Source organism: Miniopterus schreibersii (assembly GCF_964146895.1).
Source record: "Miniopterus schreibersii genome assembly, chromosome: 1".
Lineage (NCBI taxonomy): Eukaryota > Metazoa > Chordata > Mammalia > Chiroptera > Miniopteridae > Miniopterus > Miniopterus schreibersii.
In genome coordinates this window covers 178,862,247-178,878,700 of record NC_138101.1, presented here as the reverse complement: position 1 = coordinate 178,878,700, position 16,454 = coordinate 178,862,247, and the positions used below count along the sequence as shown (strand labels likewise).

Sequence of the window (16,454 nt, the reverse complement as noted above, 5' to 3'; positions counted from 1 at the left end):
TCTCTTGGAAAAGACCCAGGGGAAGAATAAGTGGATTTCCTGGTGAGATGTGTGATCTTTAAAAACGGAATCCCACACGACTGAGCGTGAAAACAGAGAACTCACCCTTGAGAGAATGAGGTACAGGAACGGGCCCACCCAAGGGAATACACAGTCTGCATCACTTATATTTTTAGTAGCAGCTACCCTCGTAGTGTGTGAGAGAGCCTACTGAAGACATGGCCAAAATGCCAGCCCTGAAACACTACTCTGGACGGACAGAGCGCCCTCCTTCGGCGTGCAGTGTCTGTGTTAAATCAGAGACCGCTATGTGGTGCTGTACATCCGTTACGCAGAACACATGGGACCAGGAACCAAGGAGTAGGAGCTGGGTGGCCCAGTTTCCATTCCTCTTACTGACCCACTGGCGGCTGTTCCGCTGCCCTCCCTGCACCTGTGTAGTCTCCAGGGCTACAGGTCTTGGCCCACAGGGGATGTGCTTTTGCCAGGGACATGGCACGAGTCCCACAGAATTGCAAGCTACAGCTGCCATCAGGGCACCTCGCACATCTTGTGTCCAGCTGGTGAGAAGGGGAGTTGCCATTTTGGACAGAGTACTAACTGATTCTGAGTAGCAGGGGAGGGAACGGCTGCTGCTGAACCTCGGTACAGCCATGGAGGATTATATGTGGAATCCAGGTGACTCACTTGGGAGCCACGTGGAACTCCCTTGGGCAATGGTAACTCCGAACGGACCTGTGTAGCGAACTTGACCCAGAAGGCCTCAGACTCCTCAAGGATAAAGGAACAAAAGATTTTCAACAAATAATACAGAGAGTCCTCTCATTTCCCCTTACCTTCCTTCTACCCTGCCCCGTTTTCTTTCTTTGGCTTCATACCTCCTACACCCCATGACCACCTAAAAGTGCCGCAAGGCTTACAGAAACAGCTGTCAGAAATACTGTTCTGTTGGTTACTGGGACTCCAAACAAGGGGCAGGAAAAGAGGAACCATCCCCATCCACAAGTTTTGCAAAAGGTGGAAACTGCCACTGAAGTTAAAACACGGGAGGGTTATTCAAATTCTTTCCATCTTAGAAGAACCCTGACCTTGGTTCCCGCCTGGTCTTCAGGCATTCCCTGATAGGCTTCAACCAAATGAAGCCTTTAACCTCTGAGGCATGTACTCTTTGTTTTTTAAAATAACTTGGTGTCATTACATGAGAAAGGTTGGGCAAACCCCAAACACTGGCTGGCTGGGTCAAGAACAGCACCTATCAAAGAACCCTAACTTCCTTGGGTGGGGCTGCAAGTCCTCCTCCTGGTCTCTGTTCTTTTTTATAGCATGGAGATTGCAGGCTGCCATTCTTCTGCAGGTCAACCCTCTGCCATACTCATGTCAGTATTTGCCTGCTTTTTGGAGTCCTTTGGATGAGCAGAGAATCAGGCTTACTTTAAGGTCGGGCAAGTCCCTCCTTCTATGTCAGTCTTCTTTAACTAGGGGAAACCTGTAATCCTCCCAACCCCTGGTCAGATTTGTGCTAGCTCTGTGGTGTGCCACAAAGTTCCTGACTCTATTACTTTCTTCTGAAAGTGGCATGATTTCAGGAAGTACAGTCTTGAACTGCAGGGGCCCTTTGGTTTCTTGGGCAGGTCACACTTGTGTAGCGTGCCACCTTAGAAGACAGGATATTAGAACAGCGATCACACCACGGGCCGCTTACTTCGGTTGGTCCAAAGGAGGCAAGAAAGAAAGCAAGAAAGATTTTGAACAAATTCTAAGACTTTGAGGCTTCCTTTTAAACAACTTCAGCCTTCTTCCCCTCCCAAAGACGTTGTCCTCCTGTCTGCCTCTGTAACTGTGTGTCTCATAGCCCCACTCCTTTCTCACCTCCCTCCTATCCTGATCCCTCTCTTCCTTTCAGCCCCACTGCTCCTCTTCCTCACCTTCTGCAGCTCCCCCTTACCTTTGTCCTGGAACTTCACCCTTTCTTGATAGGCCAAAGCCCTACAAATAGGGTTAAACGGAACTTAAGGCTAACCCTGAGCATTTCTGCTCTTGTGTTAACTGGGAAAAGTCTAGCTGTGTTCACTAGGCTGTAAGGGATCTGTCTTGACTATCTGGCACCAATTAGAAACCACTTTTAAGGAATACACATGTTAGGCCTTAACACGACACAGCCACCTCTTTAGAAGTTATGGCATATAACCTGAATTGTCAATGCTATTTAGAAACATTTTAGACTTGCAGGCCACACCCATCCTTGGGTCAAAATCTTACTTCACACTTTTGGAGAGAGCATGATAACCAAAGAAAAACACACACACACACACACACACACACACACACACACACACACAATCAAACTTACTGTAGTACAAATTAAACAGCCTGAGGGAAACAACAGGCCCTTAACAAATGCAAAACAGATCACTGAGGATATGAACCAGTACTGGGAAAGTGGGGAAAAAAGAGGGAAAATGTTACAGGGCCCAGAGTTCACATGCTTTGGTAAACAGGCTGCTGAAACAGAAACAGAATTGCTACCCACCCCCCACCCCCTACCCCCACCCCCCAGGAAGACAGTCTAGTTTCAACAATTGCCCATGGATCAGCAAGAAATAACCCTCTTAGGAAATGGTCATCCAACCTCGATTTTAGGAGATACTGATGACAGTTGCTGATGGAGCGCCCATATTTGATAAGAGTAAAGGAAGCAGGGGCTCAGGCCCATCATGGATGAAGGTCCAGATCACTCGACCAGAGAAGCCAACCGGACACAAAGTGCTGGCCATGAGAGCTCTATAAAAGATGGACAAGTTACAGTGTCACAGACTGGCGATCCTACCGATTCTCCACTGCTGCATCCTTCCTCCACCATTTGGTGGCTGGCCTCATCTGCATCCCATATTTTCAGAAAGAGATGTAAACTTTGGCCTGAGGCATCTAAATAGCACAAACACAACACACCACTTGTCAGACTCTGTTCTAGTGCACTGTTTCTGAAGTGACCGCTTCCTGTTTCCTCTTACCTAAAATTTTGTCTTCATATATACACGGTGTCCCCCCAAAATGTATACACACTGTAACAGCCCATAGCTCAATTTGGAATATTAAATGTATTTTCATAAAACACGGCCTTTATAATTATTCAAGAATGTATATACACTTTTTTGGAAACACCCTATGTATGAGACAGTCGGTGCCATTCTGTAATTTATAGACAGGCTGTGATGAGTCAATTCCCGTGATTTTGAATGTGAGATACTATGACACAATAACCCGAGGCCTTAGGAAATGATGGATCAGTCATCAGTGGCCCCTTCCTTATGTGAAAGCCTTACAATAAGGAGGGATGCTGAACTCATCATACTTGGAATACCCCAGCTTTAGCATAACCGAAGAAGAAGAAAAATGATAAGAGTTGGCCTGTAAGTGCTTAAATTGGGCTGGCTTTTCTTAGAGGCTTTTTTGGGGGTAAAAAAAAGAAAAAAAGAAAAGCAATGTTTTTAGTGATTTCAGAGAGAGGAAGGGGGAGAGAGAGGGACAAACATCGATGATGAGAGAGAGTCACTGATTGGCCGCCTCCCGCATGTCCCCCACTGGGGATCGAGCATGCAACCCGGGCATGTGCCCTGACCGAGAATCAAACTGTGACCTCCCGGTTCATGGGTCAACCACTGAGACACACCAGCTGGGCTTAGAGGCTTTTTTGATCATCACACAACCTTAGAAAAATCTATTTCTTCTCTGAATGTAATTGTGGACCTTGAAAACGTAAACTTCAAAGACTTCAGGCAAGATCACATAAAGAGCAGGTGCTAGCACTACTGTTGACATCACGGGCCTATGACACAGAAGTTTTTGATCTTCCTACTCTGTGTGCTGAGGGGTTCTCTTTATGCTTATTTGACACTACCAATAAAATGAACAAATAACAAAAATCTAGCACATAACCAATTGGGCAAAACTGTTATAACAAAGGGCACACCACTGCCCACAAGATCTCCTACAGGAGCATCTCCAAGACATAAGAGCCAACATCTTAAGTAAGTACAGGCCCTCTGGCTAGCGAATCTAAGAGGTCCTACTGACATCTACAGGAATTTTAACAATATGGCCACACATGATATGTTAAGTGAACTGAAACACACAGAATGTTTTTCAATTTCCAAGTCACTTTATTTCAAGATGACAACCTTGGGATGAATAGCTGTAGGATGATGCCATTCTCAGAGTGATTCTTGATCGATTCTCCCAGTAAGTGCCAATGTGATTTTTCTCCATTGTGTAGGTTCCAGTTAGCATTTAGTAAAGTTCAGGGGATTCTGTTTCTTTCCCAGTTTACTTTTTACCCTTTCTTTTATCATCACCTTCATCATCATCTTCAGTTAAGTATGTAAGGCAACCCAAAATGAATGCAAGCAGTAAAAGGGCTGATCGAATAAAGATCGCAACTAGGGCGTGGTTTACATTAACACTTATTTTGCCGCGAACACCTGGTTCTCTGTCAGGTGCAGGGCCACTGTCCACACTACCACCTGGTCCTGGTTGGTTACATCCTGGTGGATTCCACCCTCGTTGACAGTGACAATGTTTCTTATTGTTGCACACCCCTCTGAAATTGCATGTCTTGACATCACAATCATAACCCATGTCTGCATGAAAAGTACAATTCTGTTTCACACAAAATTTTCCTGGCCCACATGTTGTACCATCCATTACAAGTCCGAGAGCTGGTTCTTCTGAGCCAAGGTGTAGATCATATCCAAAGCATACTTCTTGTTGAACATCTTTTACTATTAGGCGACGAAATGTAGTATGTTCACCTCCACCAGGTACTTCTGGGACATCACGACAGTGCAACATTCCGCAAAAAACATCATCTGGTTCACATTTCCCAGGAGTTTTTCCGTAAAGGATCTCCACCAATCCACAGTTTCCAAATCGGTCACCTACTGCATTCAATTGCTGATAGCACGCTGGAGAACCATCTCTTACTTGGTAGCCAAAAAGGGCCTGACACTGCATATCACGGTCACTACAGTTTCCGCTCACACAAACGGCTAATCCTGAACACGGGGTTCCATCCTGGATATAAACATCTTCTGGACAAAGAGTCGTTTTCCCGTCACAGTATTCTGCCAGATCACAAATGCCAGACCTCTCCCTACAAATCCATCCAGGTTTAGCATGTTTACAATTCAAACAGCAATCTCCTCCACTGCATTGACTGCCAAGGGAGAGGGCACAATTGGTCTCACAACATTTATCTTTAGCACAGTCTCTAAAGGTGCCACAGTCACATTCTTCCCTCTCATTTATGATCTGGTCACCACAACGAGGAGCTATATAAGGAAAATTACCATATGGTACATTTTTATCAAGCAGACAGTAGGGAAAGATAGACAGACGAAACTGGAATCTTTCATAAGAACAGTTGCTAAACATATCAAAAAGACCCGGCTTAGGAGCCATGACACAGAAAGTCCTTCGAAAACATCTACAACCAGTTCCATCATGTCCCATGCCCAAACCATGACCAAGTGCATGTGCTGAAACAGAGGCAGCTAAAAATATATGCAAACGTGCTACAAATACACCCATTACCCCCCAGTTGGGGTTGCATACTCCATCGTGGTGGCTAAGATATATACCTCCAGACAATTTATGTCCTGTAAGAAGCAATGAAATATCATGAGGCATTTGGTGAAAAAGGTACCTAAATTTCCACGAACCAAACTGTTGTATAATTCTCTGAGCATTCTGACGGGTTACGTCCAAAGGATCCCTACGTTGCCATATGCATATAACGCTTATGTGGACGACTAGTTGATGTTGAAAATAAATGGTATGCATTATGTTGTTTATCATCACCACGTTCTCTATTACCCATGTCATATTACGGGACATCACGTATAATGAGCTAGTAACTGTATAGTGAATTTTCGCATCTTGCTTATGGGTCCACCACAAATACACGGGCACAGCTCTAGGGTTTTCAGCAACCATTGCCTCTTCATATGCTAGATCACCATCTTCTTCTTCAATCCTACACCTTTCATTCTCTGCTGACTGTTCTTCTGACACAAGCAGAGCAACCACATGCTCAAACTTGGAAGAATCCTCCAGTGGTTTGATTTCGTAAGTGAAGTCATCCACCTGCAGCATGCCACGCAGACCCCCACGGCAGGTGTCCAGCGTGCCCATGGACCCGGGCACTCCTTCCAGGTAGCTGTAGTAGTAGCAGTCTCGAGGGACAAAGGGGTAGTCCTCCTGCATGGCACCTTGGTCGTTATCGGTGATAACAGGAAACTGTCTGGGCAGCAAGTTCTTCTTGACCTTCATGTGAACCACATGCCTACGGCCCCTGAAGTGAATTCTGTAGGACAGCTGGTCTTGCACCCCGGCTCCACCCACCCTGTGGGACACCTTCCTGGGGATCACAATTTCAGAGGAAGTGAAGCGCCATCCTGGCAGGGCATGGGAGCAGCAGACCTGGGACAGGAGCAGCCAGAGTAGAGGCAGCCAGAGATCACCTGTCAGGTGGGCCTGGTCCCAGGCAGGCCCCATGAGTGAGGCAGCCTGTGACCAAAGAAACTGCAGGCAAGTGGGAGGCAGGCAAGACTAACCTGCAACAGCACCTTTCCCAGCTGTGTAGTCAGGAGGAGAGCAGAGAGAGACTGGAGGTCTGGCACCCCCAGAGAGGTGGAGCGGGGACGGGGCTGCTATTACATAACAATGGTGCATTCATTAGGGGAGGCTGTGCTCAGCGATCCAGGGACCCTGCGCTGAAAGGTCCCTTGGTCTCTTGGAAAAGACCCAGGGGAAGAATAAGTGGATTTCCTGGTGAGATGTGTGATCTTTAAAAACGGAATCCCACACGACTGAGCGTGAAAACAGAGAACTCACCCTTGAGAGAATGAGGTACAGGAACGGGCCCACCCAAGGGAATACACAGTCTGCATCACTTATATTTTTAGTAGCAGCTACCCTCGTAGTGTGTGAGAGAGCCTACTGAAGACATGGCCAAAATGCCAGCCCTGAAACACTACTCTGGACGGACAGAGCGCCCTCCTTCGGCGTGCAGTGTCTGTGTTAAATCAGAGACCGCTATGTGGTGCTGTACATCCGTTACGCAGAACACATGGGACCAGGAACCAAGGAGTAGGAGCTGGGTGGCCCAGTTTCCATTCCTCTTACTGACCCACTGGCGGCTGTTCCGCTGCCCTCCCTGCACCTGTGTAGTCTCCAGGGCTACAGGTCTTGGCCCACAGGGGATGTGCTTTTGCCAGGGACATGGCACGAGTCCCACAGAATTGCAAGCTACAGCTGCCATCAGGGCACCTCGCACATCTTGTGTCCAGCTGGTGAGAAGGGGAGTTGCCATTTTGGACAGAGTACTAACTGATTCTGAGTAGCAGGGGAGGGAACGGCTGCTGCTGAACCTCGGTACAGCCATGGAGGATTATATGTGGAATCCAGGTGACTCACTTGGGAGCCACGTGGAACTCCCTTGGGCAATGGTAACTCCGAACGGACCTGTGTAGCGAACTTGACCCAGAAGGCCTCAGACTCCTCAAGGATAAAGGAACAAAAGATTTTCAACAAATAATACAGAGAGTCCTCTCATTTCCCCTTACCTTCCTTCTACCCTGCCCCGTTTTCTTTCTTTGGCTTCATACCTCCTACACCCCATGACCACCTAAAAGTGCCGCAAGGCTTACAGAAACAGCTGTCAGAAATACTGTTCTGTTGGTTACTGGGACTCCAAACAAGGGGCAGGAAAAGAGGAACCATCCCCATCCACAAGTTTTGCAAAAGGTGGAAACTGCCACTGAAGTTAAAACACGGGAGGGTTATTCAAATTCTTTCCATCTTAGAAGAACCCTGACCTTGGTTCCCGCCTGGTCTTCAGGCATTCCCTGATAGGCTTCAACCAAATGAAGCCTTTAACCTCTGAGGCATGTACTCTTTGTTTTTTAAAATAACTTGGTGTCATTACATGAGAAAGGTTGGGCAAACCCCAAACACTGGCTGGCTGGGTCAAGAACAGCACCTATCAAAGAACCCTAACTTCCTTGGGTGGGGCTGCAAGTCCTCCTCCTGGTCTCTGTTCTTTTTTATAGCATGGAGATTGCAGGCTGCCATTCTTCTGCAGGTCAACCCTCTGCCATACTCATGTCAGTATTTGCCTGCTTTTTGGAGTCCTTTGGATGAGCAGAGAATCAGGCTTACTTTAAGGTCGGGCAAGTCCCTCCTTCTATGTCAGTCTTCTTTAACTAGGGGAAACCTGTAATCCTCCCAACCCCTGGTCAGATTTGTGCTAGCTCTGTGGTGTGCCACAAAGTTCCTGACTCTATTACTTTCTTCTGAAAGTGGCATGATTTCAGGAAGTACAGTCTTGAACTGCAGGGGCCCTTTGGTTTCTTGGGCAGGTCACACTTGTGTAGCGTGCCACCTTAGAAGACAGGATATTAGAACAGCGATCACACCACGGGCCGCTTACTTCGGTTGGTCCAAAGGAGGCAAGAAAGAAAGCAAGAAAGATTTTGAACAAATTCTAAGACTTTGAGGCTTCCTTTTAAACAACTTCAGCCTTCTTCCCCTCCCAAAGACGTTGTCCTCCTGTCTGCCTCTGTAACTGTGTGTCTCATAGCCCCACTCCTTTCTCACCTCCCTCCTATCCTGATCCCTCTCTTCCTTTCAGCCCCACTGCTCCTCTTCCTCACCTTCTGCAGCTCCCCCTTACCTTTGTCCTGGAACTTCACCCTTTCTTGATAGGCCAAAGCCCTACAAATAGGGTTAAACGGAACTTAAGGCTAACCCTGAGCATTTCTGCTCTTGTGTTAACTGGGAAAAGTCTAGCTGTGTTCACTAGGCTGTAAGGGATCTGTCTTGACTATCTGGCACCAATTAGAAACCACTTTTAAGGAATACACATGTTAGGCCTTAACACGACACAGCCACCTCTTTAGAAGTTATGGCATATAACCTGAATTGTCAATGCTATTTAGAAACATTTTAGACTTGCAGGCCACACCCATCCTTGGGTCAAAATCTTACTTCACACTTTTGGAGAGAGCATGATAACCAAAGAAAAACACACACACACACACACACACACACACACACACACACACAATCAAACTTACTGTAGTACAAATTAAACAGCCTGAGGGAAACAACAGGCCCTTAACAAATGCAAAACAGATCACTGAGGATATGAACCAGTACTGGGAAAGTGGGGAAAAAAGAGGGAAAATGTTACAGGGCCCAGAGTTCACATGCTTTGGTAAACAGGCTGCTGAAACAGAAACAGAATTGCTACCCACCCCCCACCCCCTACCCCCACCCCCCAGGAAGACAGTCTAGTTTCAACAATTGCCCATGGATCAGCAAGAAATAACCCTCTTAGGAAATGGTCATCCAACCTCGATTTTAGGAGATACTGATGACAGTTGCTGATGGAGCGCCCATATTTGATAAGGGTAAAGGAAGCAGGGGCTCAGGCCCATCATGGATGAAGGTCCAGATCACTCGACCAGAGAAGCCAACCGGACACAAAGTGCTGGCCATGAGAGCTCTATAAAAGATGGACAAGTTACAGTGTCACAGACTGGCGATCCTACCGATTCTCCACTGCTGCATCCTTCCTCCACCATTTGGTGGCTGGCCTCATCTGCATCCCATATTTTCAGAAAGAGATGTAAACTTTGGCCTGAGGCATCTAAATAGCACAAACACAACACACCACTTGTCAGACTCTGTTCTAGTGCACTGTTTCTGAAGTGACCGCTTCCTGTTTCCTCTTACCTAAAATTTTGTCTTCATATATACACGGTGTCCCCCCAAAATGTATACACACTGTAACAGCCCATAGCTCAATTTGGAATATTAAATGTATTTTCATAAAACACGGCCTTTATAATTATTCAAGAATGTATATACACTTTTTTGGAAACACCCTATGTATGAGACAGTCGGTGCCATTCTGTAATTTATAGACAGGCTGTGATGAGTCAATTCCCGTGATTTTGAATGTGAGATACTATGACACAATAACCCGAGGCCTTAGGAAATGATGGATCAGTCATCAGTGGCCCCTTCCTTATGTGAAAGCCTTACAATAAGGAGGGATGCTGAACTCATCATACTTGGAATACCCCAGCTTTAGCATAACCGAAGAAGAAGAAAAATGATAAGAGTTGGCCTGTAAGTGCTTAAATTGGGCTGGCTTTTCTTAGAGGCTTTTTTGGGGGTAAAAAAAAGAAAAAAAGAAAAGCAATGTTTTTAGTGATTTCAGAGAGAGGAAGGGGGAGAGAGAGGGACAAACATCGATGATGAGAGAGAGTCACTGATTGGCCGCCTCCCGCATGTCCCCCACTGGGGATCGAGCATGCAACCCGGGCATGTGCCCTGACCGAGAATCAAACTGTGACCTCCCGGTTCATGGGTCAACCACTGAGACACACCAGCTGGGCTTAGAGGCTTTTTTGATCATCACACAACCTTAGAAAAATCTATTTCTTCTCTGAATGTAATTGTGGACCTTGAAAACGTAAACTTCAAAGACTTCAGGCAAGATCACATAAAGAGCAGGTGCTAGCACTACTGTTGACATCACGGGCCTATGACACAGAAGTTTTTGATCTTCCTACTCTGTGTGCTGAGGGGTTCTCTTTATGCTTATTTGACACTACCAATAAAATGAACAAATAACAAAAATCTAGCACATAACCAATTGGGCAAAACTGTTATAACAAAGGGCACACCACTGCCCACAAGATCTCCTACAGGAGCATCTCCAAGACATAAGAGCCAACATCTTAAGTAAGTACAGGCCCTCTGGCTAGCGAATCTAAGAGGTCCTACTGACATCTACAGGAATTTTAACAATATGGCCACACATGATATGTTAAGTGAACTGAAACACACAGAATGTTTTTCAATTTCCAAGTCACTTTATTTCAAGATGACAACCTTGGGATGAATAGCTGTAGGATGATGCCATTCTCAGAGTGATTCTTGATCGATTCTCCCAGTAAGTGCCAATGTGATTTTTCTCCATTGTGTAGGTTCCAGTTAGCATTTAGTAAAGTTCAGGGGATTCTGTTTCTTTCCCAGTTTACTTTTTACCCTTTCTTTTATCATCACCTTCATCATCATCTTCAGTTAAGTATGTAAGGCAACCCAAAATGAATGCAAGCAGTAAAAGGGCTGATCGAATAAAGATCGCAACTAGGGCGTGGTTTACATTAACACTTATTTTGCCGCGAACACCTGGTTCTCTGTCAGGTGCAGGGCCACTGTCCACACTACCACCTGGTCCTGGTTGGTTACATCCTGGTGGATTCCACCCTCGTTGACAGTGACAATGTTTCTTATTGTTGCACACCCCTCTGAAATTGCATGTCTTGACATCACAATCATAACCCATGTCTGCATGAAAAGTACAATTCTGTTTCACACAAAATTTTCCTGGCCCACATGTTGTACCATCCATTACAAGTCCGAGAGCTGGTTCTTCTGAGCCAAGGTGTAGATCATATCCAAAGCATACTTCTTGTTGAACATCTTTTACTATTAGGCGACGAAATGTAGTATGTTCACCTCCACCAGGTACTTCTGGGACATCACGACAGTGCAACATTCCGCAAAAAACATCATCTGGTTCACATTTCCCAGGAGTTTTTCCGTAAAGGATCTCCACCAATCCACAGTTTCCAAATCGGTCACCTACTGCATTCAATTGCTGATAGCACGCTGGAGAACCATCTCTTACTTGGTAGCCAAAAAGGGCCTGACACTGCATATCACGGTCACTACAGTTTCCGCTCACACAAACGGCTAATCCTGAACACGGGGTTCCATCCTGGATATAAACATCTTCTGGACAAAGAGTCGTTTTCCCGTCACAGTATTCTGCCAGATCACAAATGCCAGACCTCTCCCTACAAATCCATCCAGGTTTAGCAGGTTTACAATTCAAACAGCAATCTCCTCCACTGCATTGACTGCCAAGGGAGAGGGCACAATTGGTCTCACAACATTTATCTTTAGCACAGTCTCTAAAGGTGCCACAGTCACATTCTTCCCTCTCATTTATGATCTGGTCACCACAACGAGGAGCTATATAAGGAAAATTACCATATGGTACATTTTTATCAAGCAGACAGTAGGGAAAGATAGACAGACGAAACTGGAATCTTTCATAAGAACAGTTGCTAAACATATCAAAAAGACCCGGCTTAGGAGCCATGACACAGAAAGTCCTTCGAAAACATCTACAACCAGTTCCATCATGTCCCATGCCCAAACCATGACCAAGTGCATGTGCTGAAACAGAGGCAGCTAAAAATATATGCAAACGTGCTACAAATACACCCATTACCCCCCAGTTGGGGTTGCATACTCCATCGTGGTGGCTAAGATATATACCTCCAGACAATTTATGTCCTGTAAGAAGCAATGAAATATCATGAGGCATTTGGTGAAAAAGGTACCTAAATTTCCACGAACCAAACTGTTGTATAATTCTCTGAGCATTCTGACGGGTTACGTCCAAAGGATCCCTACGTTGCCATATGCATATAACGCTTATGTGGACGACTAGTTGATGTTGAAAATAAATGGTATGCATTATGTTGTTTATCATCACCACGTTCTCTATTACCCATGTCATATTACGGGACATCACGTATAATGAGCTAGTAACTGTATAGTGAATTTTCGCATCTTGCTTATGGGTCCACCACAAATACACGGGCACAGCTCTAGGGTTTTCAGCAACCATTGCCTCTTCATATGCTAGATCACCATCTTCTTCTTCAATCCTACACCTTTCATTCTCTGCTGACTGTTCTTCTGACACAAGCAGAGCAACCACATGCTCAAACTTGGAAGAATCCTCCAGTGGTTTGATTTCGTAAGTGAAGTCATCCACCTGCAGCATGCCACGCAGACCCCCACGGCAGGTGTCCAGCGTGCCCATGGACCCGGGCACTCCTTCCAGGTAGCTGTAGTAGTAGCAGTCTCGAGGGACAAAGGGGTAGTCCTCCTGCATGGCACCTTGGTCGTTATCGGTGATAACAGGAAACTGTCTGGGCAGCAAGTTCTTCTTGACCTTCATGTGAACCACATGCCTACGGCCCCTGAAGTGAATTCTGTAGGACAGCTGGTCTTGCACCCCGGCTCCACCCACCCTGTGGGACACCTTCCTGGGGATCACAATTTCAGAGGAAGTGAAGCGCCATCCTGGCAGGGCATGGGAGCAGCAGACCTGGGACAGGAGCAGCCAGAGTAGAGGCAGCCAGAGATCACCTGTCAGGTGGGCCTGGTCCCAGGCAGGCCCCATGAGTGAGGCAGCCTGTGACCAAAGAAACTGCAGGCAAGTGGGAGGCAGGCAAGACTAACCTGCAACAGCACCTTTCCCAGCTGTGTAGTCAGGAGGAGAGCAGAGAGAGACTGGAGGTCTGGCACCCCCAGAGAGGTGGAGCGGGGACGGGGCTGCTATTACATAACAATGGTGCATTCATTAGGGGAGGCTGTGCTCAGCGATCCAGGGACCCTGCGCTGAAAGGTCCCTTGGTCTCTTGGAAAAGACCCAGGGGAAGAATAAGTGGATTTCCTGGTGAGATGTGTGATCTTTAAAAACGGAATCCCACACGACTGAGCGTGAAAACAGAGAACTCACCCTTGAGAGAATGAGGTACAGGAACGGGCCCACCCAAGGGAATACACAGTCTGCATCACTTATATTTTTAGTAGCAGCTACCCTCGTAGTGTGTGAGAGAGCCTACTGAAGACATGGCCAAAATGCCAGCCCTGAAACACTACTCTGGACGGACAGAGCGCCCTCCTTCGGCGTGCAGTGTCTGTGTTAAATCAGAGACCGCTATGTGGTGCTGTACATCCGTTACGCAGAACACATGGGACCAGGAACCAAGGAGTAGGAGCTGGGTGGCCCAGTTTCCATTCCTCTTACTGACCCACTGGCGGCTGTTCCGCTGCCCTCCCTGCACCTGTGTAGTCTCCAGGGCTACAGGTCTTGGCCCACAGGGGATGTGCTTTTGCCAGGGACATGGCACGAGTCCCACAGAATTGCAAGCTACAGCTGCCATCAGGGCACCTCGCACATCTTGTGTCCAGCTGGTGAGAAGGGGAGTTGCCATTTTGGACAGAGTACTAACTGATTCTGAGTAGCAGGGGAGGGAACGGCTGCTGCTGAACCTCGGTACAGCCATGGAGGATTATATGTGGAATCCAGGTGACTCACTTGGGAGCCACGTGGAACTCCCTTGGGCAATGGTAACTCCGAACGGACCTGTGTAGCGAACTTGACCCAGAAGGCCTCAGACTCCTCAAGGATAAAGGAACAAAAGATTTTCAACAAATAATACAGAGAGTCCTCTCATTTCCCCTTACCTTCCTTCTACCCTGCCCCGTTTTCTTTCTTTGGCTTCATACCTCCTACACCCCATGACCACCTAAAAGTGCCGCAAGGCTTACAGAAACAGCTGTCAGAAATACTGTTCTGTTGGTTACTGGGACTCCAAACAAGGGGCAGGAAAAGAGGAACCATCCCCATCCACAAGTTTTGCAAAAGGTGGAAACTGCCACTGAAGTTAAAACACGGGAGGGTTATTCAAATTCTTTCCATCTTAGAAGAACCCTGACCTTGGTTCCCGCCTGGTCTTCAGGCATTCCCTGATAGGCTTCAACCAAATGAAGCCTTTAACCTCTGAGGCATGTACTCTTTGTTTTTTAAAATAACTTGGTGTCATTACATGAGAAAGGTTGGGCAAACCCCAAACACTGGCTGGCTGGGTCAAGAACAGCACCTATCAAAGAACCCTAACTTCCTTGGGTGGGGCTGCAAGTCCTCCTCCTGGTCTCTGTTCTTTTTTATAGCATGGAGATTGCAGGCTGCCATTCTTCTGCAGGTCAACCCTCTGCCATACTCATGTCAGTATTTGCCTGCTTTTTGGAGTCCTTTGGATGAGCAGAGAATCAGGCTTACTTTAAGGTCGGGCAAGTCCCTCCTTCTATGTCAGTCTTCTTTAACTAGGGGAAACCTGTAATCCTCCCAACCCCTGGTCAGATTTGTGCTAGCTCTGTGGTGTGCCACAAAGTTCCTGACTCTATTACTTTCTTCTGAAAGTGGCATGATCTCAGGAAGTACAGTCTTGAACTGCAGGGGCCCTTTGGTTTCTTGGGCAGGTCACACTTGTGTAGCGTGCCACCTTAGAAGAAAGGGTATTAGAACAGCGATCACACCACGGGCCGCTTACTTCAGTTGGTCCAAAGGAGGCAAGAAAGAAAGATTTTGAACAAATTCTAAGGCTTTGAGGCTTCCTTTTAAACAACTTCAGCCTTCTTTCCCTCCCAAAGACGTTGTCCTCCTGTCTACCTCTGTTACTGTGTGTCTCATAGCCCTACTCCTTTCTCACCTCCCTCCTATCCTGATCCCTCTCTTTCTTTCAGCCCCTCTGCCCCTCTTCCTTACCGTTTTCAGGTCCCCCTTACCTTTGTCCTGGAAGTTCACCCTTTCTTGATATGCGAAAGCCCTACAAATAGGGTTAAAAGAAATTTAAGGCTAACTCGGAGCATTTCTACTCTTACATTAACTGGGAAAAGTCTAGCTGTGTTGTCTAGGCTGTAAGGGATCTGTTTTGAATATCTGGCACCAATTAGAAACCACTTTTAAGGAATACACATGTTAGGCCTTAACATGACACAGCCACCTCTTTAGAAGTCATGGTATATAACCTGAATTGTCAATGCTATTTAGAAACATTTTAGACTGGCAGACGACACCCATCCTTGGGTCAAAATCTCACTTCACACTTTTGGAGAGATCATGGTAACTAAAGAAAACATACACACACACACACACACTCAAACCTACTGTAGTACAAATTAAACAGCCTGAGGGAAACAAAAGGCCCTTAACAAATGCAAAACAAATCAGTGAGGATTTGAACCAGTATTGAGAAAGTGGAGAAAAAAAGAGGGAAAACGTTACAAGGCCCAGAGTTAACATGCTTTGGTAAACAGGCTGCTGAAACAGAAACAGAATTTCTACCTCCCCTAGGAAGACAGTCTAGTTTCAAGAATTGCCCATGGATCAGCAAGAAATAACCCTTTTGGTAAATATTCATCCAACCTCGATTTTAGGAGATAGTGATAACAGTTGCTAATGGTGCGGCCGTATTTGATAAGAGCATAGGAAGCAGGAGCTCAGACCCATCATGGATGAAGGTCCAGATCACTTGACCAGAGAAGCCACCCAGACAAGAAGTGCTGGCCATGAGAGCTCTATAAAAGATGGAGAAATTACAGTGTCACAGACTGGCGATCCTACCGATTCTCCACTGCTGCATCCTTCCTCCACCATTTGGTGGCTGGCCTCATCTGCATCCCATATTTTCAGAAAGAGACCTAATCTTTGGCCTGAGGCATTTAAATAGCAC

General features: G+C 46.5%; 2 pseudogenes across 2 annotated transcripts; both read right to left on the bottom strand.

Annotated features, from left to right (window-relative positions):
- Nucleotides 1-244: 244 nt before the first annotated feature.
- Nucleotides 245-6,733, bottom strand: LOC308552224 (disintegrin and metalloproteinase domain-containing protein 20-like; annotated as a pseudogene). The gene is made up of 4 exons: nt 4,353-6,733; nt 2,828-2,925; nt 837-898; nt 245-560 (listed from the first exon to the last, which is right to left on the bottom strand). The product of its transcript is annotated as a disintegrin and metalloproteinase domain-containing protein 20-like (transcript).
- A 297-nt stretch (nt 6,734-7,030) lies between these two features.
- LOC308552219 (disintegrin and metalloproteinase domain-containing protein 20-like) lies at nt 7,031-13,517 on the bottom strand (annotated as a pseudogene). Its single transcript has 4 exons — nt 11,137-13,517; nt 9,612-9,709; nt 7,623-7,684; nt 7,031-7,346 (listed from the first exon to the last, which is right to left on the bottom strand). The product of its transcript is annotated as a disintegrin and metalloproteinase domain-containing protein 20-like (transcript).
- Nucleotides 13,518-16,454: the final 2,937 nt, after the last annotated feature.